The sequence below is a fragment of the Oncorhynchus nerka genome, linkage group LG28 (genome assembly GCF_034236695.1).
Source record: "Oncorhynchus nerka isolate Pitt River linkage group LG28, Oner_Uvic_2.0, whole genome shotgun sequence".
Classification (NCBI taxonomy): Eukaryota; Metazoa; Chordata; class Actinopteri; order Salmoniformes; family Salmonidae; genus Oncorhynchus; species Oncorhynchus nerka.
This window is the reverse complement of record NC_088423.1, coordinates 45,484,553-45,497,397: the sequence shown is the minus strand read 5'-3', so window position 1 is coordinate 45,497,397 and position 12,845 is coordinate 45,484,553. Positions and strand designations below refer to the sequence as shown.

General features: G+C 41.1%; 1 protein-coding gene across 2 annotated transcripts in view; it reads right to left on the bottom strand.

Moving 5' to 3' along the window:
* The window catches only part of LOC115113284 (bone morphogenetic protein receptor type-1A-like), a 64,437-nt gene that overhangs the window by 38,304 nt on the left and 13,288 nt on the right, over positions 1-12,845 (bottom strand). The window lies entirely within an intron of this gene.

Here is a 12,845-nt window from a genome sequence, read left to right as displayed (position 1 = left end):
ATGGGTGCACCTTCGACTCTGTCAATCTCAACATTCTTATTGGCAGACTCAACAGCCTTGGCTTCTCAAATGATTTCCTCGCCTGGTTCACCAACTACTTCTCTGGTAGAGTTCAGTGTGTCAAATCAGAGGGCCTGTAGTCCGGACCTCTGGCAGTCTATGGGGGTGCCACAGGGTTCAATTCTCGGGCCGACTCTCTTCTCTGTATACATCAATGATGTCACTCTTGCTGCTGGTGATTCTTTGATCCACCTCTACGCAGACGACACCATTCTGTGTACATCTGGCCCTTCATTGGACACTGTTAACTAACCTCCAGATGATCTTCAATGACATCACTACTCTGGACGGTTCTGACTTAGGTATTTGTAGTTGTCCACATATTCTAGGTGTCTGGTTACACCGTAAACTCTCCTTCCAGACTCCCATTAAACATCTCCAATCCAAAATTAAATCTAGAATAAGCTTCCTATTTCGCAAAAAAGCATCCTTTTATCATACTGTCAAACATACCCTCGTAAAACTGACTATCCTACCGATCCTCGACTTCAGCGATGCCATTTGCAAAATAGCCTCCTGCAGTCTATCACAGCGCCATCCGTTTTGTCACCAAAGCCCCATATACTACCCACCACTGCGACCTGTATACTCTCGTTAGCTGGCCCTCGCTTCATACTCGTCGCCAAACCCACTGGCTCCAGGTCATCTACAAGTCTCTGCTAGGTATAGCACCGCCTTATCTCAGCTCACTGGTCACCATAGCAGCACCCACCCGTGGCACGCGCTCCAGCAGGTATATCTCACTGGTCACCCCCAAAGCCAATTCTTCCTTTGGTCGCCTCTCATTCCAGTTCTCTGCTGCCAATGATGAGAACGAACTGCAAAAAAAAAAAAAAAACACTAATGCTGGAGACCTATATCTCCCTCACAAGCTTTAACTTCTTCGGGCTAGGGGCAGTATTCGGAAGTTTAGATGAATGAGGTGCCCAAACTGCCTGTTACTCAGGCCCAGAAGCTAGGATATGCATATAATTGGTAGTATTGGATAGAAAACTCCAAAGTCTCCAAAACTGTTAAAATAATGTCTGTGAGTATAACAGAACTGATATGGCAGGCAAAAACCCAATGACAATCCATCCAGAGCTCTTTTTTTCAGCTCACCCTTTGGTTACCATGGCTGTCAATGGGAATATAAAAGGAATACCTCCCAGATTGCAGTTCCCAGGGCTTCCACTAGATGTCAACAGTCTTTAGAAAGAGTTTCAGGCTTGTTTTTTGAAAAATTAGCTAGAATTTGTAGTTTTAGTAAGTGGCTCCCATTTTGGCTGTAGTGTTTGTTGCGCGTTCCGGTGAGTGTGCGTACTTGGTTATATATCCGGTAATGGTCTCCGGTATTCTCAGTCTTAGACTATTGTTTAAAATGTATTGTTTACTTTTTTGGGATATAAAGAAGGACTTTATCGAACAAAAAGGGCAATTTGTTATGTAGTGGGGACCCTTGTGATTGCAACCAGATGAAGAGCTTCAAAAGTAAGTCATTTATTTTATCGCTATTTCTGACTTTCGTGATGCCTCTGCTTGGTTGGAAAATGTATGTAATGCTTGTGTGTGGGGCGCTGTCCTCAGATAATCACATGGTGTGCTTTCACCTTTTTGAAATCTGACAACGCAGCTGGATTAACAAGAAGTTAAGCTTTGAAATGATGACATCATGATATCTTCATGAATGTTTAATATTACGATTTCTGTCATTTGAATTTCGCGCTCTGCAATTTCACCGGATGTTGTCGAGGTGAGACGCTAGCGTCCCAATGATCCGTAAGAAGTTAAGCAACCAGCTGTCAGAGTAGCTCACAGACCACTGCAACTGTACATAGCCCATCTGTAAATAGCCCATCCAACTACCCCATCCACATACTGTATTTATTTATTTTTCTTGCTCCTTTGCACCCCAGTAACTCTACTTGCACTTTCATCTTCTGCACATTCTACCATTCCAGTGTTTATTGCTATATTGTAATTACTTCACCACCATGGCCTATTTATTGCCTTACCTCCCTTATCCTACCTCATTTGCACATGCTGTATATAGACTTTTTCTACTGTATTATTGATTGTATGTTTGTTAAGTCCATGTGTAATTCTGTGCTGTTTGTGTCAAACTGCTTTGCTTTATCTTGGCCAGGTCACAGTTGCAAATGATAACTTGCCTACCTGGTTAAATAAAGGTGAAATAAAAAAATTAAGTGAGCCAGTGTTGTTCTCTCTGTGACCAGGCCTCCCAGAATCTGAGGTTATCCTTCACAGACACAGTCAATTACAGCAACCACAGCTAAAGCATCTCTAATAAGGCATGCTTACACACACACACAGTGAAGTGAACACACACCACGGCTCACACGCATGACACCCATGGACGAGTAGGATACCCTATGATTAAACCACTCTACAGGGTAATTGACGTTTTACATCATGGTTTCAAATTGATATTAGGGTTGCCTGTGATCTTGATATTACCTCCTGAAATCTACTGAACACCCTCTGAACAAAACAGTGTTGACGCCCTTAAAATAGAGGCCCCCTTTAAGAAAGCAGAACATTTTAGAAAATCCACAAGCATGCCAACTCAAAACCACTGTTGTTTAAATATTGTTTTGACGTTGACTAAGGCTTGGCTCCGGCAAGGTGCCCACTATTACTCCACCAACTCCCAGGAGCTGAGATATTCTGCCTGTTTATTTTCCATTACCTGCTCACACATTCCACTGGCAAGGGAGGGGAGAGGGGGAGGGGGAGTGGCAAGGTGCTGGGGAGAGGGGGAGTGACAAGGTGCTGATAAGAGCTGGGACCAGGCGGCGCTCCAGCACAGCAATCCTCCTGTGAGAAACCATCCACCCTGAGAGAGACAGATCCTCCCTAACAGAGCATGATCTGAACTAAGGCTTGTCAGGACAACAGGATCTGCTAGTATTCTATGTCAGGAAAGCATCTCTCCCGCGGTCAATAGACTGACCTTGAAGATGGGAGAATGTGGGGCAAGTGATGCGTTTCATTACAACACACACTGGATCGTCATCAGGAATATACTGGGTATAGGCCTAGCAGTTCAGTGGTTTGAACTGACCAAACCACATAGGCTAATCAGTTTAAGCTAAGAAAAGAGATGTATTCCATCCACCAACACTAGGCATGTGCATTTAACCTGCTCTATTTTTAGGATTTTGATATTGAACAATATTTATTAGAGGTATGGGTAGAGCCATCTTGAATTGTGCAAATTGTGATTTTGGCAGGGCACTGAATGCTAACGCTGCCACCGGGAGGCACCTCGCCTCATCTGGACCTGAACGGTTTGTCACAACTTTGTCTGAGACCAGGACAAATCAAATCAAATGTATTTATATAGCCATTCGAACATCAGCTGATATCTCAAAGTGCTGTACAGAAACCCAGCCTAAAACCCCAAACAGCAAGCAATGCAGGTGTAGAAGCACGGTGGCTAGGAAAAACTCCCTAGAAAGGCCAAACCTAGGAAGAAACCTAGACAACAATATCAATGCAATAAATTGCATACAATTAGTTTGTTGCTAATTATAATACTTACATTTGAGTATTTTTTTTGATTGATGAGTCTGTGAAATTAACTTTGATAACAAGCCTAGTAGACAGTCAGCTAAAACAAGGTAGCTAGCTATCTATAGCTAGAGGACTCATGATATATCTCCAGGAGTGATAAGTACAATTTTTGTCTTCATATTTTGTTGTCAAGTATTTTTGCTAGTTAGGGCCATCTACTAGAGCCACCAGTCTTCCCAGTAGCCAACTTAGTAAGTGAAGTGCTGACTGCTCATAACTCGCAGATGATTGTTGACACGTCCAGGATTAAGGGGCAGGGCAATTTGTGACTTGTTTTTGTTAAATTAGTGGCTGTATTGGAGGGGGAGTCGTTTCTTTTCTCCTAGGCAATCAGCAATTAGTAGAGGGAGGTGTGCTCTTAACCTCTGCTAGGCAATTCGTGTTAGTACTTCAGCCTCCCCTGGTTTCTCAGCGACAGCTGTAAGCGGCGGTCATGTCAGTCTCATTGGCAAAAGTGAGAACGTCGCAGAAACTAAGACAGTTCTGCCAAGTTCTGCCACTCTCTCACTTGAGTATCTTACCTATTTTTTTATTTCATTTTGCAGCTTTGGCAACTATGCATGTTTTTTTCTATACCTGTTCGCTCTTCATCCCGGTAGGCGTTACAGACGCTCCCCACCCCTTGGCTGCAATCCTAATTTAGTGTACCCTTCCCTATGTGGAATTCTGAGTCTGTCAGCGTTTGGGAAACTGCTGATCTGCAGTCAAGAAAGTGGAGTTCATCTCAGCATATGCTGACCTTCAGTCCCTTGACTTTTTGACCCTTTCGGAGACATGGATTACAACAGAGAACACTGCTCCTCCAGCTGCTCTCTCTTCATCTACGTTGTCTCTCATAGTCCAAGAGCATTTGGTCATTGCAGTGGTGGCACCGGGCTTTTTTCTTTTCTCCCTCTCTCACCTGTCCATCTCCTCATTTGAGTTCCATGTGGTCACTATTACTTGTTCACTCAAGCTGAATAATGTTGTCATCTATTGCCCACCAGGTGCTCTTGGAGAGTTCCTCAATGAGCTTGACAAGCTAATTTCCCGACGATGGCTCACCGGTCTTCGTACTTGGACTTCAACCTTTCAACATCTGCCTTCAAATAAGTTATTTCCAAAGCTCTTTCCTCTCCTTGCCTTTTTAGCTCACCCTTCGCCAATCCCCCCCAACTCACAACGCAGGCAATTAGCTTGACTCATATTTACTAGAGGCTCTTCGCCTACTAATCTCACTGCAGCTCCCCCTTCCAGGTCTCTGATCCCTACTTTGTTTTCGTTGTCTCCCTTTCCAACCCTGGCCACTCAGCCCCTACCCAGATGGTCATGCGCTGTCACAATTGTTCCCTCTACTCTATCGTATCATCTTTCCCTTCTGTTAAATCCTACTCCCTCCAGTCTCCCGATTCTGCCTCTCTAACCCTACTCTTCCCCCCTTTCCGCATCCTATGACTCGCACTGTCCACTGTCAGGGCTGCGGTTAGCTGAGCAAAAATTGAAAACTAAACTTCCGGAGGACCTATCATCCTTTCACTCCCTCCCCTCTACCTTCTCTTCCACTGTATCCAGTAATAAAGCCACTTTCTGTCATTATAAATTCAAGTTTCTACCTCTAACCCTAGGGAACTACGTTCCACCTTATCCTCTTTAACTTCTCTAGGATAGGAGGCAGCATTCGGAATTTTGGATGAAAAGCATGCCCAAATGCTACTCATCCCCAGAAGATAAGATATGCATATAATTAGTAGATTTCGATAGAAAACACTGAAGTTTCTACAACTGTTTGAATCATGTCTGAGTATAACAGAACTTATTTGGCAGGACAAACCATTCAGATTTTCTTTGGAGGTCACTCGTTTCAATGAGTTTTCATTGGGAATCCAGATTTCTAAGGGACTATCTTGCAGTTCCTACCGCTTCCACTGGATGTCAACAGTCTTTAGAAATTGGTTAAGGTTTTTCCTTTGTGTAATGAAGTAGTAACCATGTTCAGAACGAGGCTAGAGTGAAGAGGACTCTTTGTTAGAGGCGTTTGACCTGAAAGCTAGCTACAGTTTGTTTTCTTCCTGTATTGAACACAGATCATCCAGTCTTCAATTTTATTGATTATTTACGTTAAACAAATACCTAAAGTTGTATTACAAAAGTAGTTTGAAATGTTTTGGCAAAGTTTACAGGTAACTTTTGAGATATTTTGTAGTCACGTTGCGCAAGTTGAAACCGGTGTTTTTCTGGATCAAACGGGCCAAATAAATGGATATATAGATGGAATGAATCAAACAAAAGAACAATTTGTGATGTTTATGGGACATATTGGAGTGCCAACAAAAGAAGCTCGTCAAAGGCATGAATTATCTTTATTTCTGCGTTTTGTGTCGCGCCTGGAGGGTTGAAATATGTGTCAGTGTTTGTTTTTAAATTTTACCTTTATTTAACCAGGCAAGTCAGTTAAGAACAAATTCTTATTTTCAATAACGGCCTAGGAACAGTGGGCAGAACGACAGATTTGTACCTTGTCGGCTCGGGGGTTTGAACTTGCAACCTTCCGGTTCCTAGTCCAACGCTCTAACCACTAGGCTACCCTGCCGCCTGAGGATAGCACTATGGTGCTATCCTCAGATAATAGCATCGTTTGCTTTCGCCGAAAAGCCTTTTTGAAATCTGACATGTTAACTGGATTCACAACAAGTGTAGCTTTAATTTGGTATCTTGCATGTGTGATTTCATGAAAGGTTGATTTTTATAGTAATTTATTTGAATTTGGTGCTCTGCATCAGCCTATTAATTAGGAAAATAAAAAATGCCATTTTACTAGGCTATTCAAAATCATTGTAGGCTAACTCTTTAAGCTGCCCTGCACAATCAATGAACCAACATCACATAGGCCTATGAGTTATTTCCAGACTCATGAATAGAACGTTTGGAGTGTAGCATAAGGTAACCAGTACATCCAGTATGCATAATAACAGCCCACACAAAGGCAATTACTAGAAAGAGTTCCATTTTGAAGTATAGGCTACATCAATTATGTACCAAAGACATCTTAAAATCTGTAATTTTTTCCTGACATGCGTAATATGTGGCAGGCTATATATTGTATAACGGCACAATCCTTATTTTAAGTCAGGTTGGGGGGGGCTTGGGATGTAGGCTTATTCATATGCATAAGCTCTGTGGGTGTTTTAAATTAATCACCATCTTAGAAAGAACTTCTTTCTTCAAATTGATCAATCACAGTGAGGGGAGTTTTAAAATCACGCTACTGTTTTGATGCGATTTTCAACTGCATTTGCAGTGGTTAGAGGGAAAATAGTAAACTGAGTACCATCAGCGAGTCTACCAACCCATGTACAACTATTTGTTGAAATGTGCTTAGTCTCAAATGTAAAAAAATAAATACAAATAAAAAATGAAGATAACGTTAATTTGCTTTGACTATAGTGTTCCATGTGCATGGGGCGGCAGGGTAGCCTAGTGGTTAGAGCGTTGGACTAGTAAGGTTGCGAGTTCAAACCCCCGAGCTGACAAGGTACAAATCTGTCGTTCTGCCCCTGAACAGGCAGTTAACCCACTATTCCCAGGACGTCATTGAAAATAAGAATGTGTTCTTAACTGACTTGCCTGGTTAAATAAAGGTCAAATTAAAATTAAATGTGGGGCACAACAAAATAGAAACCAAACAAAGCATGTTCTCCATGATTCCCTTTCCCCCTCAGTGTCTCACTCAATTGTCTTCTGACTGCTCCCTCTACACACGTGTGCTGAGTGTGCACACAAGCTCCCATTAGGCCTACAGAAAAGCCTATAAAAACAGTGGGTATATAAAAAAAAGATCCTGTAACTGATAAGATACACACGCTACATTTTCTTGCCAAATGATGACAGTTTTATCACAAATTCAAAATGGACTGGTTGATTGAAGTAGGGAAATGTGTTCCAACAACTAGCTGCAGATTTGGAATAATTGTATCCCGCCCATTGTCTGCGTATATTAAGTTACTTTGTGAACTGCTAGCGTCAATTAGAATGGGTTAGCCTAGGCCACAGCCCACTAAACATTCAGGTTCCACACTGAAAATATACAAAAACAGTTTGATAAGGACATATGGTATTTTCATCAGAATCATTAAAGCTACAATGTCACTTTTTGGGTGACCAGATCAAATTCACATAGAAACGCAAGGTATAGATCTGTCATTCTCATTGAAAGAAAGTCTAAGAAGCGGTAGATCGTTTATGTGCACTATTTCTATGCTTCCCTTGCTTAAGTTTAGTTTTTGCCTCTTACTTTCGGTTTTGTACACCAGCTTCAAAACAGCTGAAAACACACTATTTTGGGTTATGGAAAAGATATTTCACCGTGGTTTAATTGGTACAATGAGTCTCTAGCAAACTGAAATTAGTTACACTTTTTGAATTTTAACAACCAAGTAATGGGAGGGGGGGGGGGGATATATGCATAGTGCATCTTTAAAGAAAAGCTCCACCTAAAACTATTTTGATATTTGTTACATTAGGCCATTGTGGATATTGTCCCACAATGTTTTCAAGATATGCAACTTTCAAAACACAGAAATATGGCCCGTATGATGCATCATATGATGCTGCGTTTTGCAAGAAAGTGCAATCCAACGTTGTTTTATGATTATTTAAGTTAACAGTCAGCCGGAGAGCTGAACTAACCCAGCTTCCAGACAGATAATAAAAGTGCACAGTGAAGCGTTTTAGTGCAGATGTGTTTAATATACGATGCAGATAAGAAAATATCTGATAATGGAACATCCCATAGAATTCTAGAAAAATACCACCTCTCACTAAAAAGGCTGTAACTCATTCACAGTAAAAAGTATTATTCTAATTTCAGATGTTAATGGCAGTTTGGGGGGAAAAAATGTGTTATTTTCGTACAGGATACACATTTTCACAGGTCTTTTTTCTTGACTGATTACCATTTGATTTATGATATATATTGTATATCAAATAATTGTTTCAGGGCTGTTTCTCAGCTTTCAAAATATGCATAATGTTTTTACGTACAGTGCTTTCAGAAAGTATTCACACCACTTGACTTTCTTCCCATTTTGTTGTGCTAGTCGGAATGTTTTATTTTTTTGCTACTGGCCTACAAAGAAAGCCCCATAATGTCAAGGTGGAATAATGTAAATACAGTACCAGTCAAATGTTTGGACACACCTACTCATTCAAGGGTTTATTTTTACTATTTTCTACATTGTAGAATAATAGTGAAGACATCATAACCATGAAATAACACAATCATGTAACCAAATCAAAATATATTTTATATTTGAGATTCTTCAAATAGCCACCCTTTGCCTTGATAACAGCTTTGCACACTCTTGGCATTCTCTCAACCAGCTTAACCTGGAATGCTTTTCCAACAGTCTTGAAGGAGTTCCCACATATGTTGAGCACTTGTTAGCTGCTTTTCCTTCACTCTGTGGTCCAACTCAACCCAAACCATCTCAACTGGGTTGGGGTCGGGTGATTGTGGAGGCTAGGTCATCTGATGCAGCACTCCATCACTCTCCTTCTTGGTCAAATAGTCCTTACACAACCCTGGAGGTGTGTTGGGTCATTGTCCTGTTGAAAAACAAATTATAGTAGGGCTATCACTAAGCACAAACCGGATGGGATATCGCTGCAGAATGGGGTGGCAGGTAGCCTAGTGATTAGAGCATTGGTCCAGTAACTGAAAGGTTGCTAGATCAAATCCCTGAGGTGCCAAAGTAAAAATCTGTCATCCTGCCCCTGAACAAGGCAGTTAACCCACTGTATCCAGGCCGTCATTGTAAATAAGAATTTATTCTTAATTGACTTGCCTAGTTAAAGGTTAAATAGAAATAAATAAATAGAATGCTGTGGTAGCCTTGAATTCTAAATAAATCACTGACAGTGTCAGCAGAAAGGCACACCATCACACCACCTTCTCCATGCTTCATGGTGGGAACAACACATGCAGAGATCATCCGTTCACCTACTCTGCATCTCAAAATACACAGCGGTTGGAACCAAAAATCTCAAATTTGAACTCTGATTTCCACCAGTCTAATGTCCATTGCTCGTCCAAGCAGGTCTCTTCTTATTAGTGTCCTTTAGTAGTGATTTCTTTGCAACAATTTGACCATGGGGGCTTGATTTGTACAGTCTCCTTTGAACAGTTGATGCTGAGATGTGTCTGTTACTTGAACTCTGTGAAGCATTTATTTGAGCTGCTAACTCTAATGAAATGATCCTCTGCAGCGCAGGTAAATCTGAGTCTTCCTTTCCTGTGGCAGTCCTCATGATAACCAGTTTCATCTTAGGACTTGATGGTTTTTGCGACTGCACTTGAAGAAACTTTCAAAGTTCTTGAAATTTTGCAGATTGACTGACCTTTATGCCTTAAAGTAATGAACTGTTGTTTCCCTTTGCTTATTTAAGCTGTTCTTGCCATAATATGGACATGGTCTTTTACCAAATAGGGCTATCATCCCAGACATCCTGGACCCACACCAATTCACATACCATAGGGCTGTGTGGTAAACCGTATTTTACAATATACCGGTATTGATGCACAGACCGGTTTGGGTTTTTACTTTAAATCTTATAAATGGTATTTGAATGTTTGTTAAATGTGATACGCTGTGTGTACCTTACATTTTTATAGTTTACTTTGCTACTTGAGTCATCCCTCTCCATGCCGCTTTCCTCACAGACCTAGCCCTGCCCCATCACTCAAGGAACGCATTTGTTGTTCCTCCATCCATAGTCAATGCAGCCCATGCAACAATGTTGATGACAACAATGCTGTTTTCACTTTGCTTCTTAATATAAACCCACTAGTATTCTATAATTACACTATTATTTTGTTTATTACATCTGCAAACAACTACTTTGTCTTTTCTTAGCAAGATGCACCTGAATACTTGTTAGCCGTAAATGCTCATCGCTAGTTATTACATTTATTAGCTAACTAGCTAGCAAACTCAGTCAGAGCAAACGTAATTAGCTATACAGCCTGATAATTCCAGTGGTGTAGACCTAAATCAGCATGTTGTTTGTGCAACAGTATCTTCTAAATCAAAGAGGAATGTGCAAAGCAAGAATATGTTAGCTACGTGAAGTCGCTAAGAGAAAACATGTTGCCAAAGTTTATAGGGTCCTCTATGAAACACTTATCAACACTTTGTTCCCTACCCCATCAATAACTCTTCCCTGTTAATTCAATTCAAAATGATTTTCAATTATATTTCAATTAACTATAAAATTGGAATAATCACTCTCGTTCCATGATTCCAACAGTTCACCCAAGTGTTTTGCTCTAAATTTTAAGTCAAATCACAACATTTGGTTAAAAATAAGGCCTAGATTGTTTGCCCATACCGTACAGCCCTATGTGACAGTGTGGAAATGAACTCAAATGGGTGCAGGAAATGCAGAAATTGATGAAAATGCTGAAAAGTATTTTTAGTTGAAGTTGAATTGAACAGTATAATACAAATCAGAATGGAGAAAGACCCATTGAAATGTACTACTACATGTAGAACTTGTATTATTCAAAAACACAAAATAACTTCAAATACAGGCATACCATTAAAAAAATATATATATATATATTTCTTTTTTTAAATACGGTGATATATTTTGGCCATAATCACCCAGCCCAAACTAGCATACCACCTCAACAGATCCACAGCTGATGCAATCTCTATTGCACTCCACACTGCTCTCACCCACCGGGACAAAAGGAACACCTGTCAGAATGATGTTCATTGACTACAGCTCAGCAGTCAATACCATAATAACCTTGATAGGACTGATCACCGAAGATGAGGCAGCCTCTAGGTATGTCATCAGAGACCTGGCAGTGTGTGGTGCCAGGTCAACAACCTCAATGTCAGCGAGACAAAGGAGATGATTGTGGACTACAGGAACGGAGGGTTGAGCACACCCCCATCCACATCGATGGGGCTGTAGTGAAGCGAGCCGAGAGCTTCAAGTTCCTTGGTGTCCACATCACTAAGGAATTAACATGTCCCACACACATCGACTACCGCGCAGAGCGAAGGTGGGCTAATCTAATCTATCCGGATAACTGCTAGCTTCTTCTGTCAACAAGTCAGAAGTCACAGTGACTTCTGGAATTCACATATTTTTGGGAGCTTCCCAAAAAACAAGTACTGCATCCCCGTCAACAGGACCACATTTTTTTAGAACCAAATCAAGATTGGCTGTGGTTTGTCTTTCAAATGGGTAAAACAATGTGTGATAGCGGACAGAACAAGCAAAGTGGTGGGCAGAGATGAGCACGAGCTAGAGATCCTATTGGCATGTTCTATCATTCATTTGCATATTTCTGTTAGTGAACACTAACTCTTAAGTGTATGTGTGAGATACCTCAATATGCCTGCCTTCGCACTCCTAAACAAATACCTTTTTACTTTGGCAAAGGGTAAAGTCTACAAAACTTAGTCCGCTCTGTTCGTAACAGATTGTAGTTTTGGGAACAGAAAACTGTATTGAGAACAAATGTTTCATAGATGAGAAAATGTGCAGTGTCGGCCAAAATCCATTATGTTCCATCTTCTCCCACTGCCGGCCACTGGGCTACCTCTCACTACCATATTTGGTAGCGAGTGGAAACACCAAGCGGGTGCTTCACATTTATACAGCTAGTGAAATAGGAACCCCCCCCCCCGACTAGCGTTGTCCCTCTAAAACATTACCTCGGTTTCCTCACCTATCAACAAGGAGAGAAGATCCCGCCGCTTCCTTTAGATCACGCCATGACTTAGAGCAGGGATGTGCAAATTGACCGCAAGAAGCTCAAACAGATATAATATTTGACTAAAACATAAAACATAAAACAGATTTCCAAAATTAAAATCACTTGGAGCCGGTGATTGCTGGTGTTTTCAGTCTTACGTCCAACAGTCGAGGACACCTGCTTTAGAGTCCATGAGTGACGACTCAGGGGCAAATGTCAGACAAAACTAGAGGCACAAATTGGGAAATTCACCCGCTCGCCTTAGTGTTGTTTAAAAACGAGGAGGTGAAAAACATTGGGTTCAACGTTCTCTGTGAACATATGGTAGTAATTTGCTCGAGTAGACTCCCTGACTCTGAAAGTCTGCCGGTGGAGTGCGTAAGCTCTCACAGTCTTTTCTCTCTCAAACAAAAACAAAATAAAAGAACACATGTGCAACCGATCAGTTTATTATCTAATC